This window comes from Taudactylus pleione, unplaced genomic scaffold (assembly GCF_031769625.1).
Source record: "Taudactylus pleione unplaced genomic scaffold, aTauple2 ptg000536l, whole genome shotgun sequence".
Taxonomy (NCBI): Eukaryota; Metazoa; Chordata; class Amphibia; order Anura; family Myobatrachidae; genus Taudactylus; species Taudactylus pleione.
This window is the reverse complement of record NW_028284938.1, coordinates 2230842-2243870: the sequence shown is the minus strand read 5'-3', so window position 1 is coordinate 2243870 and position 13029 is coordinate 2230842. Positions and strand designations below refer to the sequence as shown.

Below are 13029 nucleotides of genomic sequence, written 5' to 3'. Positions count from 1 at the left end.
ACCACCAGGGTGGCACCTGTAGTCAGGTAGCCATGCAAGTCAGCCGAATTCGTTGTTGGGCAGAGCATTATCTTCCAGCACGGTCCGCAGTCTTAATATCGGGAGTTCAGAATTGGGAATCGGACTTCCTAAGATGTCAGGGCGTTCATGCAGGCGAGGGGGGGCACTGCATCCAGACGTAGTCTTAGTCCGCTGGTGGGGCCTGCCAGACATCGACATGATGGTGTCTTGTTTCAATCATCAGCTACCGAGATACTACTCCCGTACCAGGGATCCAGAAGTTCTCCTGGTAAATGCCCTAGCGCTTCCTTAGACAGTCTTGCCTCCGATCTCAATTATTCCTCGGGTTCTCCCCAAGTTCAAACTAGAGGAAGGTACTTTGATCCTGGTGGCACCGGATTGGCCTTGGCGCATGTTGTAAGCATATCTACTTGTCAGTGTTTCCTCCCGGTTCTGACCTGTCTTGCTTTTGACAGGGTGGCTCTTGAGACATCATCCTAAGAGCAAAAGGATTCCCACTTCCACATAAATAAAGATATTTGTTGTACCTGCTTTCCAGATTGCAGTTCCTTCTCAGCCAGAAGCTTCCTTAGATGTGGTAAGGGCTCTCCGGCATTAAGTCCAGAGAACCAGGGAGATTCGCAAGTCGGATTCTCTGTTCATCCTATGACATTCATAAGAGCGGCTGGCCGGCTACGAAACAGACCTTGGCCTGTTGGCCGCATTCTCATTTCGCCAAGCTTACTCCATGGCGAACCTTCCTACCCCGGCTGTGGTGACTGCCCATTCCACCCTGTCAGCAACGCGCTGTGGGGCTTCTGTAAAACAGCTCTGTAAGGCTGCCACATGGTCGTCTGCTCATACATTCATCCACTTTTATGCCTTCGATACCTTTGCGTCCTCGGTCGCGGCCTTCGGGCGTTCTGTGCTCACTGCAGCTCAGAAGCATCCCTGCCCATAGAGGACAGCTTTGGAGACTTATGTTGCTTACCCATTAAGTCTTACATAGGGTACACGGGGCGCCCACCCCGACGTACCTGACTGCCGGGGAGTGTTTCCTTGTCCGGCTGTACTTTCCATGGTTTATATGGTTCTGTGTGTATGTCAGACTTTCTCCTCATCCTCTGCCTCTCTCCTGCCGTGGGCTTTATTATTATTATTATCCTTTATTTATATGGCGCCACAAGTGTTCCGCAGCGCCTTACATAGTACATAGAACTAATAAGTGAACAAGAAACAAGTAACTTACAGTACATTACAGTGCAGGACAGGGACACAACTTATATACATTGCTGAAATAGTGATTAAAGCACTCACAATAAGCTGCCGGGAGTTGGCGGTCCCGTGTTAGGTGCCCTAATGGGGAGTAGAGAGTAGAAGAAAATGTAAAGAGAAGCACATGAGGGAAGAGGTCCCTGCTCATGAGAGCTTACATTCTAAGGGGAGGGGCAGACAGACAGGCGTGACACAGAAGGGGAAGATAGGAAGGAAAGAGCATGAGGTGGGTTAGGAGGAGTGCTGGAAGGCCTTGATGAAGTAGTGGGTCTTGAGAGCCCGTTTGAAGATTTGTAGAGAGGTGGAGAGTCTGATAGGGAGAGGGAGAGCATTCCAAAGGTAGGGAGCAGCACGGGCAAAATCTCGGATGCGGGAGTGGGAGGAAGTAATCAGTTGGCAAGAGAGGCGGCATGCATTAGTTGAGCGAAGTGGGCGGGTGGGAGTGTGAAGGGAGAGAAGGTCAGAAATGTATGCGGGAGAGGATTTGGTGAGGGCTTTGTAGGTGAATGTAAGAACCTTGAATTGGCATCTGAAGGGGAAGGGGAGCCAGTGTAGGGCTTGAAGGAGAGGGGAAGCAGATATAGAACGTCTGGAGAGGAAGATGAGCCGAGCAGCAGCATTGAGAACAGATTGTAGTGGAGAGAGGTGAGAGACTGGGAGGCCAGCTAGGAGAAGGTTACAGTAGTCCAATCTGGATATGACCAGTGAGTGGATGAGGGTTTTAGTGGCATCCTGGGTGAGGAAGGGTCTAATCCTGGAGATATTTTTTAGGTGAAAACGGCAGGACTGCGAGATGTGCTGAATGTGCGGTTTAAAGGAGAGGGAGGAGTCTAGGATAACTCCAAGACAGCGCACTTTGGGGCTAGAGGAGATAGTTGTGCCATCAATAGATAACGAAATTGTGGAAAGTGATGTAGTGGAAGAGGGTGGGAAGATGATCAGCTCAGTCTTAGACATGTTAAGTTTAAGAAAGCGCTGGGACATCCACGAAGAGACAGCAGAGAGACAGTTGGAGATACGGGTAAGGAGCTCAGGGGTGAGCTCAGGGGTGGAAAGGTAAATTTGAGTATCATCTGCATAGAGATGATATTGGAGGTCAAAGGAGTTAATGAGTTCACCTAAAGAGGATGTATATAGGGAGAAAAGGAGAGGTCCAAGAACAGAACCTTGGGGAACTCCTACCTTTAGTGGAAGTGGAGGGGAAGAGGAGTCATGAGAGGACACAGCGAAGGAACGATCAGAGAGGTAGGAGGAAAGCCAGGAGAGGGCAGTTTCACGTAAACCGAGAGAGTAAAGGATTTGCAGGAGGAGAGGGTGGTCTACAGTGTCAAATGCAGCAGAGAGGTCAAGGAGAATGAGCAGAGAGTAGTGACCCTTGGATTTGGCAGCAAGGAGGTCGTTGCTGACTTTCGTGAGGGCAGTTTCCGTGGAGTGGAGAGATCGGAAGCCAGATTGAAATGAGTCAAGGAGGGAGTGGGAGGAAAGAAAGGTGGTAAGGCGGTTGTAGACAATACGCTCAAGGAGTTTGGAAGCAAAAGGGAGAAGAGAGATGGGTCGATAGTTTGAAAGTATGTTAGGATCAAGGGTAGGTTTTTTAAGAATGGGGGAGACAAGAGCATGTTTGAATGCAGAAGGGACAGTGCCAGATGATAGGGAAAGATTAAGGAGGTGAGCCAGATGGGAACAGGCAGAAGGAGACAAGTGGGAGAGGAGACGGGAAGGGATAGGGTCAAGAGGGGAGGTGGAAGGAGGGGAGGACCGGATGAGGGCCAAGACTTCCTCTCCAGAAGCAGGGGAGAAGGATGTCAGAGTTGGTGAGACAGAAGGGGAGGGGTGGTAAGGGCAAGGAGGGAGAGGAGTGCTAAGGGTCTGATGGGATATGATGTCCTCACGTATGGAGTCAATTTTAGATGTAAAGTAGGTGGCAAAGTCGAGGGCAGAGAGCGAGGAGGGAAGGCAAGGAGGGGAAGGGCAGAGTAGGGAGTTGAAAGTGGCAAAGAGACGCCGGGGGTTTGAGGACTGGGAGGAGATGAGGTTCTTGAAATATGTTTGTTTGGAGAGAGACAGGGAAGCACTGTAGGAGGAGAGAATAAATTTGAAATGGAGGAAGTCAGCCTTAGAGCGTGACTTTCTCCACTGACGCTCCGCAATTCTTGAACACTTTTGTAGGTATCTGGTGCATTTGGAATGCCAGGGTTGTGGTGTGGATCTGCGAGGGTGAGTGGTTATTGCTGGAGCAACAGAATCAAGAGCAGAAGCAAGGGAGGAATTGTACAGGGAAGTAGCTTGTTCAGGACAGGAGAGAGAAATGATAGGGGAGAGAAGAGAGTCCAGCAGGGAGGAAAAAGCAACAGTGTCAATAGCCTCAATATTACGCTTAGTAATGGTAGCCTTAGGAGTTAGAGGAGGGCAAGGAGAGAGGGATAGGTTAAAAGAGAGAAGGTGATGGTCAGAGAGGGGGAATGGGCAATTGGAGTAATCAGAAATATCACAACGGTGCGTAAAGACCAGGTCAAGTGAGTGCCCACTCACATGGGAGGGTGAGGAGGTCCATTGGGCGAGACCAAATGAAGAGGTGAGGGTAAGGAGTTTAGCTGCAGAGGATTCTGTGGGAATGTCAATAGGAATATTAAAATCACCTAGGATAATGGAGGGAAGATCTGAGGAGAGAAAGTGAGGGAGCCAGGAAGCGAAGTTGTCAAGGAATTTGGAGGGAGAGCCAGGGGGACGGTAAATGACAGCTACTCTGAGGTTTACTGGTTGGAAGAGTCGTATAGCATGAACCTCAAATGTGGGGAATGTAAGGGATGGTTCAGAGGGTATTAGCTGGTATGAGTAACTGGTGGATAGAAGGACCCCAACTCCACCACCATGGCGACCCCCAGGCCGGGGGGTGTGGGAGAAGGCAAAGCCCCCAGAGGATAGAGCAGCAGGAGAAGTGGTGTCAGAGGGTGAGATCCAAGTTTCAGTGATGGCTTGCAAACTAAGCTGATGGCCTGTGGCTTGGGACAGGGTATAGAGGAGAGGAGCCTGGGCTTGTGAGTAATTTTCATAAACTATTTGGTGCCCAGACTCTCCTCTCCAGGCTATACGGATCAATCCATGTGGAGTGGTTTATCCCTGGTTGCTTAACCATTTTTAAAACTGTTTATTTTTTGTGTGTGATAACTGCTAATAAAGTTAGTCAGAAACTACCATTACTTTATTTTTATTTACCTTCATATGAAGATGGCAGCCATTTTTGTATCATTGCGTAATACATTTTTCACTGTTGTGGACTTTTGGAGTAAATGCAATATCTCTGCTGAGAAAAGTCATAGAAAGTGATTGACAAATGCAGAAATGGATAACAACAAGCCATCTCTGCCTTTGTTAATCACTATTTTACATTCGGACTAAGAAAAAAAAAAAAAGTAGGCTATTTTAATTAATATTTAAGTAGAGAGGAATTACATGTAATATTTGGGTTTTCAGCTTGGTGTAACTGTTCCACATGGATTATCAAACTCCAATTTTTTTTTTCTTTTACAGTTACCCCTCATAGACTACTGTTTATGCTGTGAATTTGACATTTTTAATCAGGTCCCCCCAAAAAAATATTTAGAGGTCAATTTAGGTGAAAAACAAGAAATTTCAAAGTACTCTAATAAAAACAAGTAGACAAGATAGAGAACTCCAAATTTGTTTGGCAAATGTTTGAGTATATAGCTATTCCCAAAAACAAATTACAGCTCTGAAATTTTATTCCTTTCCACTGAAATATAATCCAAAAAATAGACTTTTTTTAAAAAAATCTGACAATTCACTTGGGCTTAAATTTCAGCGAGATAGGGAAATAGTTATGATAAAAAAATGTAGCTTGAAATGTGCTGTAAATTTGTTTTTTATCCCAGCTTTCTATGACTTTTCTGAGCTAAGATATTGCATTTTCCCAAACGCACGCAATGGTAAATACAAGCCAGGTGACGTGTACTATGATGCTTTCTTTTAATTATGCACACCTCTAAAAAACCGCTGAGATGCTCAGGCACGCCTGTGTTTGCACCTCCACTACCCTGTTTTTAATGGCCAGCCCCTGTTACCACTTACAAACGGCTTCCCCTGTCACTCACTCTGCTGGGCTGTCTATGTGCAGCGAGTGAATACATTGTGAACTTTTGCTAATGTATGCGCACTGCGATGCATGCGCACAATGCATACAAACTGCATACCATCGGCAGCAGCGAGAGTATGCATCTTAGCGAGCAGGTCTGAATCAGGCCCATAGTTCGGGAAGTTCTTTCCAGCACTGTCACTAGTTTCTACAAATGTGTTCCACTTGTAGGATACTTTGCTTTCACCCTTCTGTCCATTTCATGCAAAACCAGCTCGATGTGGTTGAAGTCTTAGGACTGGGCTGGCCATTCTATGATTTGATGCCTACCGTCGTGTTCTTTTCCTCAAATTTAGTACTGACTTAGCCTGGAGGTCCAGAATGTTTTGAGTCACTATCTTTTTGTAGGATGAATCCTTAACCAACTAGGTGTAGACCAGACAACATTGCATGGTCCTGCAGAATGTTGTTCAGGGTGCCAGTCACCCTATGCAAGTCGCTGAATACCATCAGACTGCCTCCTCCATGCTTGACAGTTGATGTCACACATTAAGGAACCATCCTTTTCTACTTCAGGGTCCATAGGTGGTCCACAGGGTTGACCTTGGGGTATAGCTGGATCTGGATCAACGGGCACCACGCAGTTAAAGCTTTTGCTGCTCCAAGGATGCACTTGGGTCCATCCTCCTCTATACCCCGCCCCCGAGTCACAGGCACCTCAGTTTTAGTTGGTGCTCGGCCGGAGTCGGGTCACCCTTGCGCAGTGGGGCTGCAGGAGCAGCCCCTAAGCTGATTTTTTAAAGAAGAAAAGTTTTATTTCTTTTTTTTTTTTTTTTCTTCACTCTTCAGAGCGGCAGCATCAGACTGTCCTTTAGGACTTCCACTCTGCCGCTCCTACACCCTGCTGGCGCCGCGATGCCAGTACAGATCTGGGGATCGCGGCGGGGCCCCACAGTCTGTACTAGCCGGGCTCTGGGGACTCCCATGACTGCTGCCGGAAGCGCCGGGGAACAGGTAAGCCGCAGGTCACCGCGTGCGGCGGCCCGCGGGTATATGCAGCCTGCTGCCTCTGGTCTGGGGACAGACTGGAGGCTCTAGCAGCGGCCTCCCCCTCAAAGAGGCATACCCCGCGTGACCGCTAGACCACCAGGGTGACAGGCTGGCAGCGGGAGCCTTCCCTGTCTAGCGGCTCCTCACCTCAACGTGCCTTTTCTCAAGTGTACTGGCGTCGCTGAGCTGCTTTCCTTGCAGCCACTCCTCCTCTGAGGTCTCCGGCGGCCAACTTCTAACTGGTAGCAGCGCAGAACTCCCAGGCGGCGCGTGGACCGGTCCCTCTGTGTACCTCTCCCCTGCTAAAGGACAGTGTACACAGCACTATAGCCCTCCCAGACACTGAATATGGGCGGTTGATTGTAGTGAAAGGTGCAGTGAGTATTGACTTTTCTGCATGGTATGTGACTTTTGCTAGTGCTGCCTGTTTTTGCTAATTTTTCTACTTACTGTCAGCTTATACCTATCCCTTTCCTTCTCCTACGGCCCGGCAGGTGTGTGGGGGAAGGGCGTTTTCTGTGGACCTCACATATATATATATATATATCACATATTTGTGAGGTCAGTCACATACAGTTGGGTGCTACACAGTACCATATTGTGGGCTGTTGTGTTGCATACTTGTGAGTGCCCAGGAGTTAAACACCATACTTCTCTATTGTGCGAGATAGATAGATATATATATATATATGCGCAAAGGAAGAGAGAGCACTCACCAATCTTCCTACAGTGGGCAGGCAACTTTAATTATTCATGATATCACATTAGACAATATGAAAACAGTCGAAGTTTCGGGCCCCTCAGTGCCCTTTATCAAGACCAGAATGTCACGTCCCGCATCATCCAGGTAGCAAGTCCCACCACCAGAACAAATGAATCTATATATACCCCAGAAGCCTCATAGATAGACACACCCCCAATTAGATAAATCAAATAGCATCGCTATCAAGAGGTGTCCACAAGTAACATACACAGGCAACCATACAGCTGATACATGAGCATTTACCTAGTAACTAATATCGCACCTTCACGCACATAGTCAGAAGGAACCAACTTCATAAAGTGCGGTCCATGTGTCTAAACAGCTCTTCGGCGTGCGTGTCACCAGCTGGAGCGCAAACCAGAAGTGACCTCATGCCTGTATGGATGCCGAGTGATCCAAACCAGCGCTAAGGCGAACTCATAGATCGCCAGTATTCAGACTAATAGAATAGCCGCGTCAAACTGCAGAGGCAATACAAACGAGACAACTTAAGCTCCTGCATACCAACACATCTTAAACACTAATGTGTAGCTGAATCCATCTCTAGCAGCCGGCTCATCAGCCTAAAACAATCAGGATGCCACTGATCACTACTCTCAGACTCAAGAGACGCGCCCATGTTACCATAGTGACCAGACCGCCCCCATCAACTTAACTTCATCTAAATTCCTATGGACAGCTCATAATAGCTGCTATCATAGCATTATAAACACCCCAATATAAAATGCAGAATACTCAAAACTCTTTAAATGAGTATTAGTAAGATCAGGTACAAATGCACCTAAATCACAGAGCATATATAGAACCTACTTCAAAACACCAATAAAACAACAATAAAAAACATTACACGTTATTAACCAAAAGGAACACACTGGCACTGAACACACTTGCAAAGTTTCATCCTAAACCTAATATGTCACCTCAATTGAGTGCCACTTATTCATATGGTTTACTCCAACAGGAGAAGTCCAAAAAAAAGGGGAACCAAGAAAAAAGCTTTTTTACCCCATGGATCAAATGAAGATATTTAAAGGATTTATTTCATTAAGTCCCTTAGGGGCCACAGTATCCAACTGGTGAATCCATCTTGCTTCACGCTTTAGGAGTTGGAAACCTCTATCCCCACCACGGGTCAAAGGCGGAATCCAGTCTATAATCATGTATCTCAGGGTACTTAATTGATGATGTTCCTTTAAAAAAATGTAACGCCACTGGTTTGTCTGTGGTACCTGTGGCATAAGCCAAACGTATAGAAGAGCGGTGTTGCGTCATTCGCTCCTTAAATGTGCGTATCGTTTTCCCCACATACATTAGCCCACAGGGGCATATGAGGAAATACACGACATGATCCAAATTGCATGTCAATCTGTGCTTCAAATACATTTTTTGTCCATTTTGAGGATGGCAAAAAAATCGTCCAGTTACAAGGGATCTGCACGTCATGCATCCCAAACATTTATGGCAGCCTTTACTCATGGACAGCCAATTATCTCTGCTGGATTTGCTAGGACGTAGATCAGGTCTAAGCAATATGTCCTTTAAGTTTCGGCCCCTGCTTACGCTTAAAAGCGGAGAGACTTGTTTCAAACTCTTAAACGCAGGGTCAGAGGTAATAAGCGGCCAATGTTTCTTAATCGATTTTTTCATGGCCTTCAACTTGGTATCACATCGTAATCCAAGTATAATCTTTTCAGAATTTTCACTTGGTGGCCTTTGTTGCCCATTACCCACAATAGCTTTCGCTCTGGTGAGGCATCTCTCAATGTCGTTCCTACAGTAACCACGTTCAAAAAACCTGTTACTGCATTCCACTAATTGCTCATCAGTCCGTTTCGGGTCTGAATTGTTCCTAAGCACCCTTACAAATTGGGAAACCGGTAAATTTGATTTCAAAGAGTCGGGATTATGATGGCTCGAGGCCCACAAAAGGGTGTTCCTGTCGGTCTCTTTTCTATACAGAGTGTATCCCATAGCTGATTCATGTCTAAACACAGTCACATCCAGAAAGTTCATTTGAAGATCGGCTGCTGCCGTAAAGCGAATAGGAGAGTCTAGATCATTCAAAAACTTGACCATTTCAAAAAAAGAACCCTTATCACCCCTCCAAACAACAAAAATGTCATCATTAAATCTCTTAAAAAAGACTAGTCTATCTGCAAAGTGTGTTTCTGCTCATATTGGTTCATAAAGAAATTAGCGTATGATGGCGCTAGGTTAGAGCCCATTGCGGTTCCCGCCAGCTGTATAAACCAATCACCTTGGTACATAAAATGGTTCAAACCTAGCACCACCCGCACCAATGACAACAAAAATTCAATAGGAGGCCCATCATAGGGACCCCTGAGCAATGCTTCCTCCACCGCTTGTATCCCCCCTTCATGAGGCATTACGGTATACAAAGATGATACATCTAGTGTTCCTAATATGCAATCAGAAGGAATAAATCTCAACAGCCTTAACTCACTCAAAAAATGCCCTGTATCCTTCAAGTAAGATTGATTAGATTTAACAACAGACTGCAAGAAGTGATCGACAAATCTCGCCAATGGCTGGAGCAAAGAGCCCCTGGCAGAGATAATAGGTCTCCCGGGAGGATCAGTGAGGGACTTATGGATCGTAGGTAGAGTATACAGTATAGGACAAATAGGAAATTCCACAGTCAAATAATCCAAAGTCTCCTCACTGATCCACCCATGGCTCATGCCCAAGCTCAATAATTCATCCACCTGTTTTTTAAAACCATATATAGGATCTTTCTCAACCCTTTTGTATATGCCACTGTCAGATAATTGCCTTCTGATCTCATGATCATATTGTTCAAAATCTTGGAGTACCACAGCACCCCCCTTATCCGCATTACGGATTACTACTGATGTATCATTTTTTAGGGCCTTTAAAGCCTTTTTTTCAGCCAAATTCAAATTATTATACGGTTGGTATTTCCCAGCCTCCTGTTTGCACTCTAAATCCACAACCCTCAGGTTTTTAAACTGGCATTGTTAGATACAGGGTCAAACATGCTAGGTCGTTTAAATAATGGCTTGGGTTGACACGGTTCAATCCTACTCTGATTGTCAAAGTATTCCCTCAAGCGTAATTTCCTGACCCATCCTGAAGTGATCAATAGACCAATTAAAGGAATCAAAACGATTTGTCGGTATAAAGGATAGACCCTTAGATAATAAAGAGTGTTCCGCAGGGTCTAGAGTACGTGAAGATAGATTAAAGATTAATACCTCCGACCCTGTCTGTTTCTGGAACGCCCTCTTCCTCTTGCCATGACCCGTCCTGGGGTGTGGCCTTGTGTTTTTGGGCCTATTCCACTTCTGGTGACCCTTGTATGTGGTCCTAAAAAAGCTGCACCAGAAGGGGGTAGGCTTTCAGATGATTCTGCCTCAGAAGAGGAATTGGAGGAATATTCTCCCTCCCCTCTATGAGCCCACTGATGTCCCCCCTGTGGGTTAAAAGAGCCTCTGGACCTTCTATTGTCACCCACCAACCATTTATATACCATATGTCTCTGATAGTCAGATTCCACGGTCTCTAACTTCTTCCTTTTGAACGAAATCAGATCCAGTTTGTATTTTTCCAACTGGGTCTGTAACCGTTCCACCCAATTTTCAGTCTTGTCTGCCTTCAGTGTGGGCAAAAAATCTTTCTCACAAGTTTTAATTTCAACCTTAACCTTAGCTAATTCAACTCCAACTTCTTCAATGACTAAGGCAATTAAATCGAATGAACATTTGTTCAACACCCCACACCATTTGACGCAGAATCCAGGATTTCTGCGGCCAATGGTGGGGGTGTTGTTCACCCTGAAACCCCGGGGAATACGCTTCTTAAGATAATATTCTGAAAGAAATTGACCGTGTAAGGTCAAGTCCGTTTCACGTTTTTTGAAACGATTCAGTTTATGAAAGGGATCCAGCGGAGTCTCAGAGGGTAACTGCTCAAATTCCAACTCCTTAAACAAAACCCTGTCAATCTAGTCATCGGTCAAACTAATAAGGCGGTTCTCAGCATCACTGAGTGCTATTTCATCTAATAAAGCAAAGCTCATAATGATCCGTGGCCTAACAACAATAATACTCAGAAGAATGATTTAAACAAATCACCAATATGCGCAGAAAAACAAGTGCCGTATGTTACACAAAAATACTCTAGACAACCCCCTTTCAGAGTACATGTTTAAAAAAACCACATCAATTTAACCATTGAAACAACAGAAAAAAAATCTACCAAAAAAATTTAAAATTTCTCCAATGCAAAAAATTTCCTTTGTGATGACAATTGCGTTCCCTGGAAAAAAGGACAGTGATATCTAGCAACACCAGAAATAGTCAATTAATTTGATTCATCCAATCAACGTCCTCCATTGAATAAACAATAAAATAAATAACATCCACGGGTGCACATTCACCGAAGCCATCCTTATATAAAGTCCAGTTTTGTAAGAATGGCACTCACAGAGACCAAAAAGTCAGCTTGTTGGGGTGCACAACTCAGGTCGGCTAACAGAATCCATCCATAGGCAGCCACATGCAGATGCAAAGGAAGAGAGAGCACTCACCAATCTTCATACAGTGGGCAGGCAACTTTAATTATTCATGATATCACATTAGACAATATGAAAACAGTCGAAGTTTCGGGCCCCTCAGTGCCCTTTATCAAGACCAGAATGTCACGTCCCGCATCATCCAGGTAGCAAGTCCCACCACCAGAACAAATGAATCTATATATACCCCAGAAGCCTCATAGATAGACACACCCCCAATTAGATAAATCAAATAGCATCGCTATCAAGAGGTGTGTCCACAAGTAACCTACACAGGCAATCATACAGCTGATACATGAGCATTTACCTGGTAACTAATATCGCACCTTCACGCACATAGTCAGAAGGAACCAACTTCATAAAGTGCGGGCCATGTGTCTAAACAGCTCTTCGGCGTGCGTGTCACCAGCTGGAGCGCAAACCGGAAGTGACCTCATGCCTGTATGGATGCCGAGTGAGCCAAACCAGCGCTAAGGCGAGCTCATAGATCGCCAGTATTCAGGCTAATAGAATAGCCGCGTCAAACTGCAGAGGCAATACAAACGAGACAACTTAAGCTCCTGCATACCAACACGTTGAGGGAATACTTTGACAATCGGAGTAGGATTGAACCGTGTCAACCTAAGCAATTATTTAAACATCCTAGCATGTTTGACCCTGTATCTAACAATGCCAGTTTAAAAACCTTTCTGAGGGTTGTGGATTTAGAGTGCAAACTGGAGGCTGGGAAATACCAACTGTATGATAATTTGAATTTGGCTGAAAAAAGGGCTTTAAAGGCCCTAAAAAAATGATACATCAGTAGTAATCCGTAATGCGGATAAGAAGGGTGCTGTGGTACTCCAAGATTTTGAACAATATGATCATGAGATCAGAAGGCAATTATCTGACAGTGGCATATACAAAAGGGTTGAGAAAGATCCTATATATGGTTTTAAAAAACAGGTGGATGAATTATTGAGCTTGGGCATGAGCCATGGGTGGATCAGTGAGGAGACTTTGGATTATTTGACTGTGGAATTTCCTATTTGTCCTATACTGTATACTCTACCTAAGATCCATAAGTCCCTCACTGATCCTCCCGGGAGACCTATTATCTCTGCCAGGGGCTCTTTGCTCCAGCCATTGGCGAGATTTGTCGATCACTTCTTGCAGCCTGTTGTTAAATCTAATCAATCTTACTTGAAGGCTACAGGGCATTTTTTGAGTGAGTTAAGGCTGTTGGGATTTATTCCTTCTGATTGTATATTAGGAACACTAGATGTATCATCTTTGTATACCTTGATCCCTCAT

The 13029-nt window shown here is 45.3% G+C and overlaps 1 protein-coding gene across 2 annotated transcripts in view; it reads left to right on the top strand.

The window, feature by feature from the left end:
• The window catches only part of STK17B (serine/threonine kinase 17b), a 102606-nt gene that overhangs the window by 62887 nt on the left and 26690 nt on the right, over positions 1–13029 (top strand). The gene's annotated exons all lie outside the window — the stretch shown is intronic.